The following is a 16,558-nucleotide window of genomic DNA, read 5'->3' on the forward strand; positions in this document are numbered from 1 at the left end:
CAACCCAAAATTTCGAAAATTTGGAGGGAAACAAGGAAAAGATATTTTTTTGATTTTTGAATTTTTAATTACGAGAGAGAAAAACAACAAAAATACTCAATGCATGAAAGTTTTAGATCAAAACAATGAATGCATGCAAGAATGCTATGAATGTCAAGATGAACACCAAGAACACTTTGAAGATCATGATGAACATCAAGAACATAATTTTGAAAAATTTTTGATGCAAAGAAAACATGCAAGACACCAAACTTAGAAATCTCTAATGCATGAACTCTAACAAACGAAAAAATGCATATGAAAAACACAAACAACACAAAACAAGAAAACATCAAGATCAAACAAGAGGACTTATCAAGAACAACTTGAAGATCATGAAGAACACTATGAATGCATGGAATTTTCGAAAAATGCAAGAAAAATTTTTAAAGCATGCAATTGACACCAAACTCAAGACTCAAACAAGAAACACAAAATATTTTTTATTTTTATGATTTTCTAATTTTTTGGATTTTTATTAATTTTTTCGAAAATAAAGTTTAGTAAAACGAAATATGAAAGAAAAATTTTGAAAAAGATTTTTGAAAAGAAAATTACCTAATCTGAGCGACAAGATGAACCGTCAGTTGTCCATACTCGAACAATCCCCGGCAACGGCGCCAAAAACTTGGTTGACGAAATTGTGATCACCTTAAAGTTGGTCTCTTTGTACTTGTATGAAATTTAAATATTGGCTCTATCAAAAATACACCAAAGAGATCATGGTATGATGAATTGGGATCTTAATAATCCCGGGTAATGGCACGTGTGATCACAACTCCGTTCAACTAACCAGCAAGTGCACTGGGTCGTCCAAGTAATAAACCTTACGTGAGTAAGGGTCGATCCCACAGAGATTGTTGGTATGAAGCAAGCTATGGTCACCTTGTAAATCTCAGTTAGGCAGATTAAATTGGTTTATGGGTTTTCGAATAATTAATAATAAATAGAAAATAAAAAGGAATAGAAATACTTATGTAAATCAATAGTGGGAATTTCAGATAGGCGTGTGGAGATACTAGAATCCTTTCGAATGTCAACTTTCTTATTGCTTTCATCCAATCCTTCTTACTCCTTTCCATGGCAAGCTGTATGTAGGGCATCACCATCATCAACGGCTACTTTTAATCCTCTCGGGAAAATGGTCCTATGCGCTGTCACTGCACGGCTAATCGTCTGGAGGCATCACCCTTGTTGATAGCTACATCCCATCCTCTCAGTGAAAATGGTCCAAATGCTCTGTCACAGCACGGCTAATCATCTGTCGGTTCTCAATCAGGTTGGAATAGAATCCATTGATTCTTTTGCGTTTGTCATCATGCCCAGCCTTTAGAAGTTTGAAGCTTGTCACAGTCATTCAATACCGGAATCCTACTCGGAATACCACAGACAAGGTTAGACTTTCCGGATTCCCAGGATCCTACTCGAAATACCACAGACAAGGTTAGACTTTCCGGATCCCCATGAATGCTGCCATCTATCTAGCTTATACCACGAAGATTCTTTTGGGGAATTGGTGGACGAAATTGTGATCCATGCTCTTTGTACTTGTATAAAATTTAATAATTGGCTCTATTTGAATTCACAACTCTGTTCAACTAACCAGCAAGTGTACTGGGTCGTCCAAGTAATAAACCTTACGTGAGTAAGGGTCGATCCCACAGAGATTGTTGGTATGAAGCAAGCTATGGTCACCTTATAAATCTCAGTTAGGCAGATTAAATAGGTTTATGGTTTCGAAAATTAATAATAAAAAGAAAATAAAAGAGATAGAAATACTCAAGTAAATCAATAGTGGGAGTTTCAGATAAGTGCATGGAGGTGCTGTGCTCCTCTTGAATCTCTACTTTCTTATTGCTTTCATCCGGTTCTTCTTACTCCTTTCCATGGCAAGCTGTATGTAGGGCATCACCATCATCAATGGCTACTTTCAATCCTCTCAGGAAAATGGTCCTATGCGCTGTCACTGCACGGCTAATCGTCTGGAGGCATCACCCTTCGTTGATAGCTACATCCCATCCTCTCAGTGAAAATGGTCCAAATGCTCTGTCACAGCACGGCTAATCATCTGTCGGTTCTCAATCAGGTTGGAATATAATCCATTGATTCTTTTGCGTTTGTCACTAATGCCCAGCCTTCAGGAGTTTGAAGCTCGTCACAGTCATTCAATACCGGAATCCTACTCGGAATACCACAGGCAAGGTTAGACTTTCCGGATTCCCAGGATCCTACTTGGAATACCACAGACAAGGTTAGAGTTTCCGGATCCTCATGAATGCTGCCATCTATCTAGCTTATACCACGAAGATTCTGTTGGGGAATCTAAGAGATATGCGTCCGGCCTAAGGTAGAACGGAAGTGGTTGTCAATCACGCGCGTTCATAGGTGAGAATGATGATGAGTGTCACGGATCATCACATTCATCAAAGTGTTGTGCAACGTATATCTTGGAATAAGAATAAAAGAGAATTGAATAAAAAGTAATAGTAATTGTATTGAAACTTGAGGTACAGCAGAGCTCCACACCCTTAATCTATGGTGTGCAGAAACTCCACCGTTGAAAATACATAAGTGAAAGGTTCAGGCATGGCTGAATGGCCAGCCCCCATGTGGTCACAAGACCGAGTGATCCAAGACTAACAGTCAAAAAACTTCTAATACAATAGTTAAATGTTCTATTTATAATAAACTAGCTCCTAGGGTTTACATGAGTAAGTAATTGATGCATAAATCCACTTCCGGGGCCCACTTGGTGTATGCTTGGGCTGAACTTGATCAATCCACGAGCTGAGGCTGTTCTTGGAGTTGAACTCCAAGTTATGACGTGTTTTGGGCGTTCAACTCCGGATCATGACGCTTTTCTGGCGTTTAACTCCAGACAGCAGCATGTACTTGGCGTTCAACGCCAACTTACGTCGTTAATTCCCGAATAAAGTATGAACTATTATATATTGCTGGAAAGCTCTGGATGTCTACTTTCCAACGCCGTTGAGAGCGCGCCATTTGGAGTTCTGTAGCTCCAGAGAATTCATTTTGAGTGCAGGGAGGTCAGATTCCAACAGCATCAGCAGTCCTTTTGTCAGCCTTTTTCAGAGTTTTGCTCAAGTCTCTCAATTTCAGCCAGAAATTACCTGAAGTCACAGAAAAACACACAAACTCATAGTAAAGTCCAGAAATATGAATTTAACATAAAAACTAATGAAAACATCCCTAAAAGTATCTTAAACTTACTAAAAACTTCCTAAAAACAATGCCAAAAAGCGTATAAATTATCCGCTCATCACAACACCAAACTTAAATTGTTGCTTGTCCCCAAGCAACTGAAAATCAAATAGGATAAAAAGAAGAGAATATACTATAAATTCCAGAATATCAATGAATATTAATTATAATTAGATGAGCGGGACTTGTAGCTTTTTGCTTCTGAACAGTTTTGGCATCTCACTGTTTCCTTTAAAGTTCTGAATGATTGGCTTCTCTAGGAACTTAGAATTTCGGATAGTGTTATTGACTTTCCTAGCTAAGCATGTTGATTCTTGAACACAGCTACTTATGAGTCTTGGCCATGTCCCTAAGCACTTTGTTTTCCAGTATTACCACCGGATACATAAATGCCACAGACACATAACTGGGTGAACCTTTTCAGATTGTGACTTAGCTTTGCTAGAGTCCCCAGTTAGAGGTGTCCAGAGCTCTTAAGCACACTCTTTTTGCTTTGGATCACGACTTTAACCACTCAGTCTCAAGCTTTTCACTTGGACCTTCTTGACACAAGCCCATGGTTAGGGACAGCTTGGTTTAGCCGCTTAGGCCTGGATTTTATTTCCTTGGGCCCTCCTATCCATTGATGCTCAAAGCCTTGGATCCTTTCTACCCTTGCCTTTTGGTTTTAAGGGCTATTGGCTTTTTCTGCTTGCTTTTTTCTTTTTTTTTCGCCACTTCTTTTTTTTTTTCACAAGCTTTTGCTTTTTCACTGCTTTTTCTTGCTTCAAGAATCAATTTCATGATTTTTCAGATTGTCAATAACATTTCTCCTTGTTCATCATTCTTTCAAGAGCCAACAGTTTTAACATTCATAAACAACAAGATCAAAATTATGCACTATTCAGGCATTCATTCAGAAAACAAAAAGTATTATCACCACATCAATATAATTAAATTAAATTCAAGGATAAATTTGAAATTCATGTACTTCTTGTTCTTTTGAATTAAAATATTTTTCTTTTAAGAGAGGTGACGGATTGATGGAATTTATTCATAGCTTTAAGACATAGTTACTACATACTAATGATCATGAAATAAAGACACAAAACATAGATAAACACAATATTAAAAACCGAAAACAGAAAATAAAAAAATAAAAAAAAACAAGGAACGAATCCACCTTTAGTGGCGTCTTCTTCTTGAAGGACCAATGATGTTCTTAAGCTCTTCTATGTCCCTTCCTTGCCTTTGTTGCTCCTCCCTCATTGCTCTTTGATCTTCTCTTATTTCTTGGAGAATGATGGAGTGCTCATGATGTTCCACCCTTAGTTGTTCAACATTGTGGCTCAAATCTTCTAAGGAAGTGTTGAGTTGTTCCCAATAGTTGTTGGGAGGAAAGTGCATCCCTTGAGGCATCTCAGGGATTTCTTGATGATGAGCTTCCTCATGCATCTCTTGAGAACCGTGAGGGGTCTCTCTTGCTTGCTCCATCCTCTTCTTGGTGATGGGTGATGACAAGTCATCATATACCCATTTTTCAAGCTAATTTCACTTGTTTTATTAGTCTTTATGCACTTTCTTGCATCCTAAGTAAGTGACTTGGAATGAAAATACATAACTTCTTTAGATCAAGCAACTACCATTAAATTGATGTTAACTCATGAGGTTTAAGCTAATTTTAATTGATTTTTAATTGATTTATAAGCCTTGTGAATTTAGTGATACTTTGAGTAGTTGTTTTGGTTGATTGTATGTGAAGAAAAGAAGAAAGGAGAAAGCGTGGCTTAAGAAAGCGTGGCCCAAGGAGAAAAAGGCGTGGCGCATAAAGAAGGGAGCAAGCATTGCCCTTCACAAGGGCAGACTGCCCTTTAGGAGGGCAACATAAGGAAACAAGGTTTGAAGAGGCAACTCTGCCCTGCCCACGACAAGGGCAGAGCACAAAATTGTGCCTTGGATCAAAGAGGAGAAAAACCTTGCCCTGCCCTCCACAAGGGCAGTATCGGGCCTTCATGGAAAATAAATCAAAGGAAAAAGCCTACCAATGCTTGCCACAAGAATCGAACACGGCACAATGAGGAAGCAAGGAACTAGGCCTCATTATGGTGCCAAGAAAGCCAAGGAAAAATAGTAGCGTGTGCATCGGCCAAGTCTCGAACACGGGACTTCAATTTGGAATTTCTGCCCTGCCCTCCGCGAGGGCAAGGCAGCATCCTGCGCACCAAACTCGCACACCACGCTCGCACCAAGGCCGCACGCATCAATTTTCTACCCTGCCCTCCACAAGGGCAGGGCAGCCTCCTGGAAGCAATTGTTCTTGGGCTGAAAATTGGATTAAAAATCCAATTTAATTTATTTCTTCACCAAATCAAAAGCCCATCCAAATCCCAAGACCCAAGAATAGAAAGTGTATAAATAGGAGCTAGTTTGATGTAATTAGGACTTTTTACAAAACTTTTGATTTGACTTTTGAATTTTGCACTTTCTTTGGAGCTTTGAATTTTGCAACTTTTCTTGAGAGACTTGACCGAGATTTCAGAGAATTAGGGAGGAGAATTGATCTCTCTTCTTCCTCGTTCTTGCTTGGGCATTTTCTACTTTTCTTGTTTGAGTCTTGGGTGTTAAGAATTGAGGAAATTCTGTCTCAATCTCCACTCAAGAGCTCTTTAATTTCTCTACTGCATAATTGAATTCATTTACATTCCCTTTACTGCTTCTTCTTCAATTTCTTGTCAATTGCTTTGTGAACTTGGATCTGGGAAGGCAATTGAGATCTAGGCTTTGCTACCTAGTCTCTTGAGTCCTGAGATCCCAATTTCCTTTTGGTTCTTCTGTGAACCTTTGCTGCACTTAATTTCCTTACTGTTTGAGTTCTAATTGCTTCTAATTCAATTTCTGTTCTATTAATTGTTGCAATTCAATTTCTCCTTGCTTAGATTCTGATATCCCATTCCTCAAATCCCTTTTACATTCAAGCAATTTATATTTCTTGCACTTTAAGTTACTGCAATTTACATTTCTTGCACTTTAAGTTTCAGTCATTTACTTTCTTGTTCTTTAAGATTCAGCAAGTTTACTTTCCTGCTCTTTAATTTACTGCAATTCTCCTCTCTCCCTTTACATTCCAAGCAATTTAGCTTCTGTTAAATACAAACCACTCAACCAAAACTTAATTCGCTTGACTAAATCAACCACTAAACTAAAATTGCTCAATCCTTCAATCCCTGTGGGATCGACCTCACTCATGTGAGTTATTATTACTTGATGCGACCCGGTACACTTGCCGGTGAGTTTTGTGTCGGATCGTTTTCCGCACATCAATGGGCTTATCCTCTTCAATGGAGATGTCTCCTTCTATGATAACTCTAGCTGAGTAACATAGATGGCAAATAAGGTGAGGAAAAGCTAGCCGTGCCATAGGTGAAGGCTTGTCGGCTATTTTGTAGATTTCATTGGAGATGACCTCATGAACTTCTACTTCCTCTCCAATCATGATGCCATGAATCATGATGGCCCGATCCACAGTAACTTCAGATCGGTTGCTAGTAGGAATGATGGAGCGTTGAATGAACTCCAACCATCCTCTAGCCACAGGCTTGAGATCCAGTCTTCTTAGTTGGACTGGCTTGCCTTTGGAGTCTCTCTTCCATTGAGCTCCTTCCACACATATGTCCATAAGGACTTGGTCCAACCTTTGATCAAAGTTGACCCTTCTAGTGTAGGGGCATTCATCTCCTTGCATCATAGGCAAGTGGAATGCCAACCTCACATTTTCTGGACTAAAATCTAAGTATTTCCCCCGAACCATTGTGAGATAATTCTTTGGACTCGGGTTCATACTTTGATCATGGTTCCTAGTGATCCATGCATTGGCATAGAACTCTTGAACCATTAAGATTCCGACTTGTTGCATGGAGTTGGTTAAGACTTCCCAACCTCTTCTTCGGATTTCATGTCGGATCTCCGGATACTCATTTTTCTTGAGCTTGAAAGGGACCTCAGGGATCACCTTCTTCTTTGCCACAACATCATAGAAGTGGTCTTGATGGCTCTTGGAGATGAATCTTTCCATCTCCCATGACTCGGAGGTGGAAGCTTTTGTCTTCCCTTTTCCTTTTCTAGAGGATACTCCGGCCTTAGGTGCCATTGATGGTAATGGAAAAACAAAAAGCTTATGCTTTTACCACACCAAACTTAAAAGATTGCTCGCCCTCGAGCAATAGAAGAAAGAAGAGAAGAAGAAGAAGAAGAGAATATGGCAGAGAGGGAGAGATGGAGGTTCGGCTAAGTGGGAGAAGAGGGGTCTGTGTTGTGTGAAAATGAAGGAGAATGGAAGGGTATTTATAGGGAGAGGGAGGGTGTATGTTCGGCCAATTTGGGTGGGAATGGGTGGGAAAATGGTTTTGAATTTTTTAAGGTAGGTGGGGTTTATGGGGAAGAGTGGATGGATGTGAGAGGTGAAGGGGGTGATTGGGAAGAGGAATTGAGGTGATTGGTGAAGAGTGTTGGGAAGTGTGACATGGGGAAGAGTAATCACAAAAACTAGGATTAGGAGGTAAGGTGGGAATATGGTAGGTGGGGATCCTGTGGGATCCACAGATCCTGAGATGATCCTGTGGGGTCCACAGGTCCTGTGGTGTCAAGGAATTCCATCCCTGCACCAAATAGGCATGTAAAATGTCTTTGCACACCATTCTGGCGTTTAAACGCCGAGTGGTGCACATGCTGGGCGTTCAACGCCCATGTAAAGCATGTTTTTGGCGTTGAACGCCAGTTTCATGCTTGTTACTGGCGTTCAGCGCTTTTCTTCTCTGGGCACATTCCTGGCGTTCAGCGCTAGAATGTTGCTTATTTCTGGCGTTCAGCGCCAGAATGATGCTCTGTTCTGGCGTTGAACGCCGGCCTGATGCATCTTACTGGCGTTGAACGCCAGCCTGTGCGTCCTCCAGGGTGAAAATTTTTTTCTTCTGCTGTTTTTTATTCTGTTTTTAATTTTTATGACTTTTTCGTGACTCCTCATGATCATGTACCTAATAAAACACAAAATAACAATAAAATAAAAATTAGATAAATAAAATTGGGTTGCCTCCCAACAAGCACTTCTTTAATGTCAATAGCTTGACAGTGGCTCTCATGGAGCCACAAGGTGATCAGGTCAATGTTGTATAGTCCCAACACCAAACTTAGAGTTTGGATATGGGGTCTTAACACCAAACTTAGAGTTTGGTTGTGGCCTCACAACACCAAACTTAGAGTTTGACTGTGTGGGCTCTTCTTGACTCTGAACTGAGAGAAGCTATTCATGCTTACTCTCTTTTATCACAGAGGGACGGCCATGTGCCTTAAACACAAGGAAGTCCCCATTCAATTGAAGGACTAATTCTCCTCTGTTGACATCTATCACAGCTCCTGCTGTGGCTAGGAAAGGTCTTCCAAGGATGATGCAATCATCCTCTTCCTTCCTAGTGTCTAGGATTATGAAATCAGCAGGGATGTAAAGGCCTTCAACCTTTACTAACACGTCCTCTACTATTCCATAAGCTTGTCTCAATGACTTGTCTGCCAATTGTAATAAGAACAAGGCAGGTTTTACCTCAATGATCCCCAGCTTCTCCATTACAGAGAGTGGCACAAGATTTATCCCTGACCCCATATCACATAGAGCTTTTTCAAAGCTCATGGTGCCTATGGTGCAAGGTATTAAGAACTTGCCAGGATCCTATTTCTTTTGAGGTAGAATTTTTTGAATCCAAGTATCTAGTTCATTAATGAGCAAGGGAGGTTCACTCTCCCAAGTCTCATTACCAAATAACTTAGCATTCAGCTTCATGATAGCTCCTAAATAATGAGCAACTTGCTCTCCAGTCACATCTTCATCCTCTTCAGAGGTAGAATAGTCTTCAGAGCTCATGAATGGCAGAAGGAGATTTAATGGAATCTCTATGGTCTCTATATGAGCCTCAGATTCCTTTGGATCCTTAATAGGAAACTCCTTCTTGCTTGAGGGACGTCCCAGGAGGTCTTCCTCACTAGGATTTTCGTCCTCCTCCTCCCTTGTGCATTCGGCCATATTGACTATGTCAATGGCCTTGCACTCTCCTTTTGGATTCTCTTCTGTATTACTTGGGAGAATACTGGGAGGAGTTTCAATGGCTTTCTTACTCAGCTGGCCCACTTGTGCCTCCAAATTTCTAATGGAGGATCTTGTTTCACTCATGAAACTAAAAGTGGCTTTTGACAGATCAGAGACTAGATTGGCTAAATTAGAGGTATTTTGTTCAGAATTCTCTGTCTGTTGCTGAGAAGATGATGGATATGGCTTGCTATTGTTTAGCCTGTTGCGTCCACCATTGTTAAAGCCCTGTTGAGGCTTTTGTTGATCCTTCCATGAAAAATTTGGATGATTTCTCCATGATGAGTTATAGTTGTTTCCATAAGGTTCACCCATGTAATTAACCTCTGCCATGGCAGGGTTCTCAGGATCATAAGCTTCTTCAGAAGCTGCCTCTCTAGTACTGTTGGATGCATGTTGCCATCCATTCAGATTTTGAGAGATCATGTTGACCTGTTGAGTCAACACTTTGTTCTGAGCCAATATGGCATTCAGAGCATCAATTTCAAGAACTCCTTTCTTCTGAGGTATCCCATTATTCACGGAATTCCTCTCAGAAGTGTACAAGAATTGGTTGTTTGCAACCATATCAATGAGTTCTTGAGCCTCTTCAGGCATTTTCTTTAGGTGAATAGATCCACCTGCAGAATGGTCCAATGACATTTTCGAAAATTCAGAGAGACCATAATAGAATATATCTAATATGGTCCATTCTGAAAACATGTCAGATGGACATCTTTTGGTCAGCTGCTTGTATCTTTCCCAAGCTTCATAGAGGGATTCACCATCTTTTTGTTTGAAGGTTTGAACATCCACTCTCAGCTTGCTCAGCTTTTGAGGAGGAAAGAATTTATCCAAGAAGGCTGTGACCAGCTTATCCCAGGAGTCTAGGCTATCCTTGGGTTGTGAATCCAACCATATTCTAGCTCTGTCTCTTACAGCAAAAGGGAAAAGCATGAGTCTGTAGACTTCAGGATCAACTCCATTCGTCTTCACAGTCTCACAGATCTGCAAGAACTCAGTTAAAAACTGATAAGGATCTTCAGATGGAAGTCCATAAAACTTGCAGTTTTGTTGCATTAAAGCAACTAGCTGAGGTTTCAGCTCAAAGTTGTTGGCTCCAATGGCAGGAATGGAGATACTTCTTCCATCAAATTTGGACGTTGGCTTTGTGAAGTCACCAAGCATTCTCCTCGCATTATTATTATTTTCGGCTGCCATCTCCTTCTCTTGTTCGAAAATTTTTGAAAGGTTACCTTTAGAATAATTTAATTTAGCTTCTCTTAATTTCCTCTTCAGAGTCCTTTCAGGTTCTGGATCAATTTCAACAAGAGTGCCTTTTTCCCTGTTCCTGCTCATATGAAAGAGAAGAAAACAAGAAAAGAAAGAGGAATCCTCTATGTCACAGTATAGAGATTCCTTTATGTTAGTAGAAGAAGAAAGGGGTGAAGAATGTAGAAGAGGGGATTCAGATAATTAGATGGAGAGAGGTGAAGAGAAGTGTTAGTAATTAAATGATTAAATAGAAGAAGAAAAGAGAAGGGAGATTTCGAAAAAAAATTTTGAAAAAGGGGTTAGTAATTTTTGAAAATTAAAGATAAAATATAATTGAAATTAAAATTTAAAACAATTAATTAATTAAAAAGAATTTTTAAAAAAAGAGAGAGGTATTTTCGAAAATTGAAGAGGGAAAAGTAGTTAGGTAGTTTTGAAAAAGATAAGAAACAAACAAAAAGTTAGTTAGTTGATTGAAAAAGATTTGAAATCAAAATTGAAAAAGATAAGAAGATAAGAAGTTAGATAAGATATTTTGAAATCAAATTTTGAAAAAAAAGATAAAATTTTTGAAAAAGATAAGATAAAAGATAAAAAGATCTAATTTTTAAAATGACTTGACTAACAAGAAACTACAAGATAAGATTCTAGAACTTAAAGATTGAACCTTTCTTAACAAGAAAGTAACAAACTTCAAATTTTTGAACCAATCACATTAATTGTTAGCTAATTTTCGAAAATTTGATATAAAGATAAGAAAAAGATTTTGAAAATAATTTGAAAAATATTTTTGAAATTTTCGAAAATAATAAAAAAATGAAAAAGATATGATTTTTGAAAAAGATTTTAAAAAGATAAGATTTTTAAAATTGAAATTTTGATTTGACTTGTAAGAAACAACTAAATTTAAAAATTTTTCGAAAATTTGGAGGGAAATAAGGAAAAGATATTTTTTTTTATTTTTGAATTTTTAATTATGAGAGAGAAAAACGACAAAAATACTCAATGCATGAAATTTTTAGATCAAAACAATGAATGCATGCAAGAATGCTATGAATGTCAAGATGAACACCAAGAACACTTTGAAGATCATGATGAACATCAAGAACATAATTTTGAAAAATTTTTGATGCAAAGAAAACATGCAAGACACCAAACTTAGAAATCTTTAATGCATTGAAAATATGAATGCAAAGATGCACATGAAAAACAACAAACAACACAAAACAAGAAATTATCAAGATCAAACAAGAAGACCTGTCAAGAACAACTTGAAGATCATGAAGAACACTATGAATGCATGGAATTTTCGAAAAAATGCAAGAAAAATTTTTAAAGCATGCAATTGACACCAAACTTAAAAATTGACTCAAGACTCAAACAAGAAACACAAAATATTTTTGATTTTCATGATTTTCTAATTTTTTTGGATTTTTATTAATTTTTTTCAAAAATAAAGTTTAGAAAAATGAAAAATAAAAAAAAATTTGAAAAAGATTTTTGAAAAGAAAATTACCTAATCTGAGCAACTAGATGAACCGTCAGTTGTCCATACTCGAACAATCCCCGGCAACGGCGCCAAAAACTTGGTGGATGAAATTGTGATCCATGCTCTTTGTACTTGTATAAAATTTAATAATTGGCTCTATTTGAATTCACAACTCCGTTCAACTAACCAGCAAGTGTACTGGGTCGTCCAAGTAATAAACCTTACGTGAGTAAAGGTCGATCCCACAGAGATTGTTGGTATGAAGCAAGCTATGGTCACCTTGTAAATCTCAGTTAGGCAGATTAAATAGGTTTATGGTTTCGAAAATTAAAAATAAAAAGAAAATAAAAGAGATAGAAATACTCAAGTAAATCAATAGTGGGAGTTTCAGATAAGTGCATGGAGGTGCTGTGCTCCTCTTGAATCTCTACTTTCTTATTGCTTTAATGCAGTTCTTCTTACTCCTTTCCATGGCAAGCTGTATGTAGGGCATCACCATCATCAATGGCTACTTTCAATCCTCTCGGGAAAATGGTCCTATGCACTGTCACTGCACGGCTAATCGTCTGGAGGCATCACCCTTGGTTGATAGCTACATCCCATCCTCTCAGTGAAAATGGTCCAAATGCTCTGTCACAGCACGGCTAATCATCTGTCGGTTCTCAATCAGGTTGGAATAGAATCCATTGATTCTTTTGCGTCTGTCACTAACGCCCAGCCTTCAGGAGTTTGAAGCTCGTCACAGTCATTCAATACCGGAATCCTACTCGAAATACCACAGACAAGGTTAGACTTTCCGGATTCCCAGGATCCTACTTGGAATACCACAGACAAGGTTAGACTTTCTGGATCCTCATGAATGCCGCCATTTATCTAGCTTATACCACGAAGATTCTGTTGGGGAATCTAAGAGATATGCGTCCGGCCTAAGGTAGAACGGAAGTGGTTGTCAATCACGCGCGTTCATAGGTGAGAATGATGATGAGTGTCACGGATCATCATATTCATCAAAGTGTTGTGCAACGTATATCTTGGAATAAGAATAAAAGAGAATTGAATAAAAAGTAATAGTAATTGTATTGAAACTTGAGGTACAGCAGAGCTCCACACCCTTAATCTATGGTGTGCAGAAACTCCACCGTTGAAAATACATAAGTGAAAGGTTCAGGCATGGCCGAATGGCCAGCCCCCATGTGGTCACAAGACTGAGTGATCCAAGACTAACAATCAAAAAACTTCTAATACAATAGTTAAATGTTCTATTTATAATAAACTAGCTCCCAGGGTTTACATGAGTAAGTAATTGATGCATAAATCCACTTCCGGGGCCCACTTGCTGTATGCTTGGGCTGAGCTTGATCAATCCACGAGCTGAGGCTTTTCTTGGAGTTGAACTCCAAGTTATGACGTGTTTTGGGCGTTCAACTCCGGATCATGACGTGTTTCTGGCGTTTAACTCCAGACAGCAGCATGTACTTGGCGTTCAACGCCAAGTTACGTCGTCAATTCCCGAATAAAGTATGGACTATTATATATTGCTGGAAAGCTCTGGATGTCTACTTTCCAACGCCGTTGAGAGCGTGCCATTTGGAGTTCTGTAGCTCCAGAAAATCCATTTTGAGTGCAGGGAGGTCAGATTCCAACAGCATCAGCAGTCCTTTTGTCAGCCTTTTTCAGAGTTTTGCTCAAGTCCCTCAATTTCAGCCAGAAATTACCTGAAATCACAGAAAAACACACAAACTCATAGTAAAGTCCAGAAATGTGAATTTAACATAAAAACTAATGAAAACATCCCTAAAAGTAGCTTGAACTTACTAAAAACTTCCTAAAAACAATGCCAAAAAGCGTATAAATTATCCGCTCATCAGGAATCTAAGAGATATGCGCCCGGCCTAAGGTAGAACGGAAGTGGTTGTCAGTCACGCGCGTTCATAGGTGAGAATGATGATGAGTGTCACGGATCATCACATTCATCAAAGTGTTGTGCAACGTATATCTTGGAATAAGAATAAAAGAGAATTGAATAGAAAGTAATAGTAATTGTATTGAAACTTGAGGTACAGCAGAGCTCCACACCCTTAATCTATGTTGTGCAGAAACTCCACCGTTGAAAATACATAAGTGAAAGGTTTAGGCATGGCCGAATGGCCAGCCCCCTAAAACGTGCTCAATGGCCTCCTAAGATGAGTAATAAAACAAAACTGAGACCAAAGATGAAACGTGGTCAAAAGACTTCTAATACAATAGTTAAATGTCCTATATATACTAGACTAGCTACTAGGGTTTACATGAGTAAGTAATTGATGCATAAATCCACTTCCGGGGCCCACTTGGTGTATGCTTGGGCTGAGCTTGATCTATCCACGAGCTGAGGCTTTTCTTGGAGTTGAACTCCAAGTTATAACGTGTTTTGGGCATTCAACTCTGGATCATGACGTGTTTCTGGCGTTTAACTCCAGACAGCAGCATGTACTTGGCGTTCAACGCCATGTTACGTCATCAATTTCCGAATAAAGTATGAATTATTATATATTGCTGGAAAGCTCTAGATGTCTACTTTCCAACGCTTTTGAGAGCGCGCCATTTGGAAATCGGTAGCTCCAGAAAATCCATTTTGAGTGCAGGGATGTCAGATTCCAACAACATCAGCAGTCCTTTTGTCAGCCTTTTTCAGAGTTTTGCTCAAGTCCCTCAATTTCAGCCAGAAATTACCTGAAATCACAGAAAAACACACAAACTCATAGTAAAGTCCAGAAATGTGAATTTAACATAAAAACTAATGAAAACATCCCTAAAAGTAGCTTGAACTTACTAAAAACTACCTAAAAACAATGCCAAAAAGTGTATAAATTATCCGCTCATCAGCCAGCCTCCCAAAGAGAGTTCAATCATAAAAACATGATCAAAAGATGATCTAGAGATCTAAAGTGATCAAAAGATCTTTTTTTACAATAGCAAAAGGTCCTATTTGTAGAGAACTAGTAGCCTAGGGTTTACAGAAATGAGTAAATGACATAAAAATCCACTTCCGGGCCCACTTGGTGTGTGCTTGGGCTGAGCATTGAAGCATTTTCGTGTAGAGACTCTTCTTGGAGTTAAACGCCAGCTTTTGTGCCAGTTTGGGCGTTTAACTCCCATTCTTGTGCCAGTTCCGGCGTTAAACGCCGGGCATTCTTGAGCAAATTTGGAACGCCGGTTTGGGCCATCAAATATCGAGCAAAGTATGGACTATTATACATTGCTGGAAAGCCCAGGATGTCTACTTTCCAACGCCGTTAAGAGCGCGCCAATTGAGCTTCTGCAGCACCAGAAAATCCACTTCGAGTGCAGGGAGGTCAGAATCCAACAGCATCTGCAGTCCTTTTCAGCCTCTGAATCAGATTTTTGCTCAGGTCCCTCAATTTCAGCCAGAAAATACCTGAAATCACAGAAAAACACACAAACTCATAGTAAAGTCCAGAAAAGTGAATTTTAACTAAAAACTAATAAAAATATAATAAAAACTAACTAAAACATACTAAAAATACACTAAAAATAATGCCAAAAAGCGTATAAATTATCCGCTCATCACAACACCAAACTTAAATTGTTGCTTGTCCCCAAGCAACTAAAAATCAAATAAGATAAAAAGAAGATAATATACAATGAATTCCAAAAACATCCATGAAGATCAGTATTAATTAGATGAGCGGGGCTTTTAGCTTTTTGCCTCTGAACAGTTATGGCATCTCACTTTATCCTTTGAAATTCAGAATGATTGGCTTCTATAGGAACTCAGAATCCAGATAGTGTTATTGATTCTCCTAGTTAAGTATGATGATTCTTGAACACAGCTAATTTATGAGTCTTGGCCGTGGCCCAAAGCACTCTGTCTTCCAGTATTACCACTGGATACATATATGCCACAGACACATAATTGGGTGAACCTTTTCAGATTGTGACTCAGCTTTGCTAAAGTCCCTAATTAGAGGTGTCCAGGGTTCTTAAGCACACTCTTTTTGCCTTGGATCACAACTTTATTTCTTTCTTTTCGTTTTTTTCATTTTTTTTTGAATTCACTGCTTTTTCTTGCTTCAAGAATCATTTTTTTATGATTTTTCAGATCCTCGGTAACATGTCTCCTTTTTCATCATTCTTTCAAGAGCCAACCATTCATGAACAACAGATTCAAAAGATATATGCACTGTTTAAGCATACATTCAGAAAACAAAAGTATTGCCACCACATCAAAATAATTAATCTGTTATAAAATTCAATATTCATGCAATTCTTCTCTTTTTCAATTAAGAACATTTTTCATTCAAGAAAGGTGATGGATTCATAGGACATTCATAACTTTAAGGCATAGACACTAAGACACTAATGATCACAAGACACAAACATAGATAAACATAAGCATGAAAATTCGAAAAACAGGAAAATAAAGAACAAGGAAATTAAAG

The sequence above is a fragment of the Arachis stenosperma genome, chromosome 9 (assembly GCF_014773155.1).
Source record: "Arachis stenosperma cultivar V10309 chromosome 9, arast.V10309.gnm1.PFL2, whole genome shotgun sequence".
In the NCBI taxonomy this organism is placed as follows: domain Eukaryota; kingdom Viridiplantae; phylum Streptophyta; class Magnoliopsida; order Fabales; family Fabaceae; genus Arachis; species Arachis stenosperma.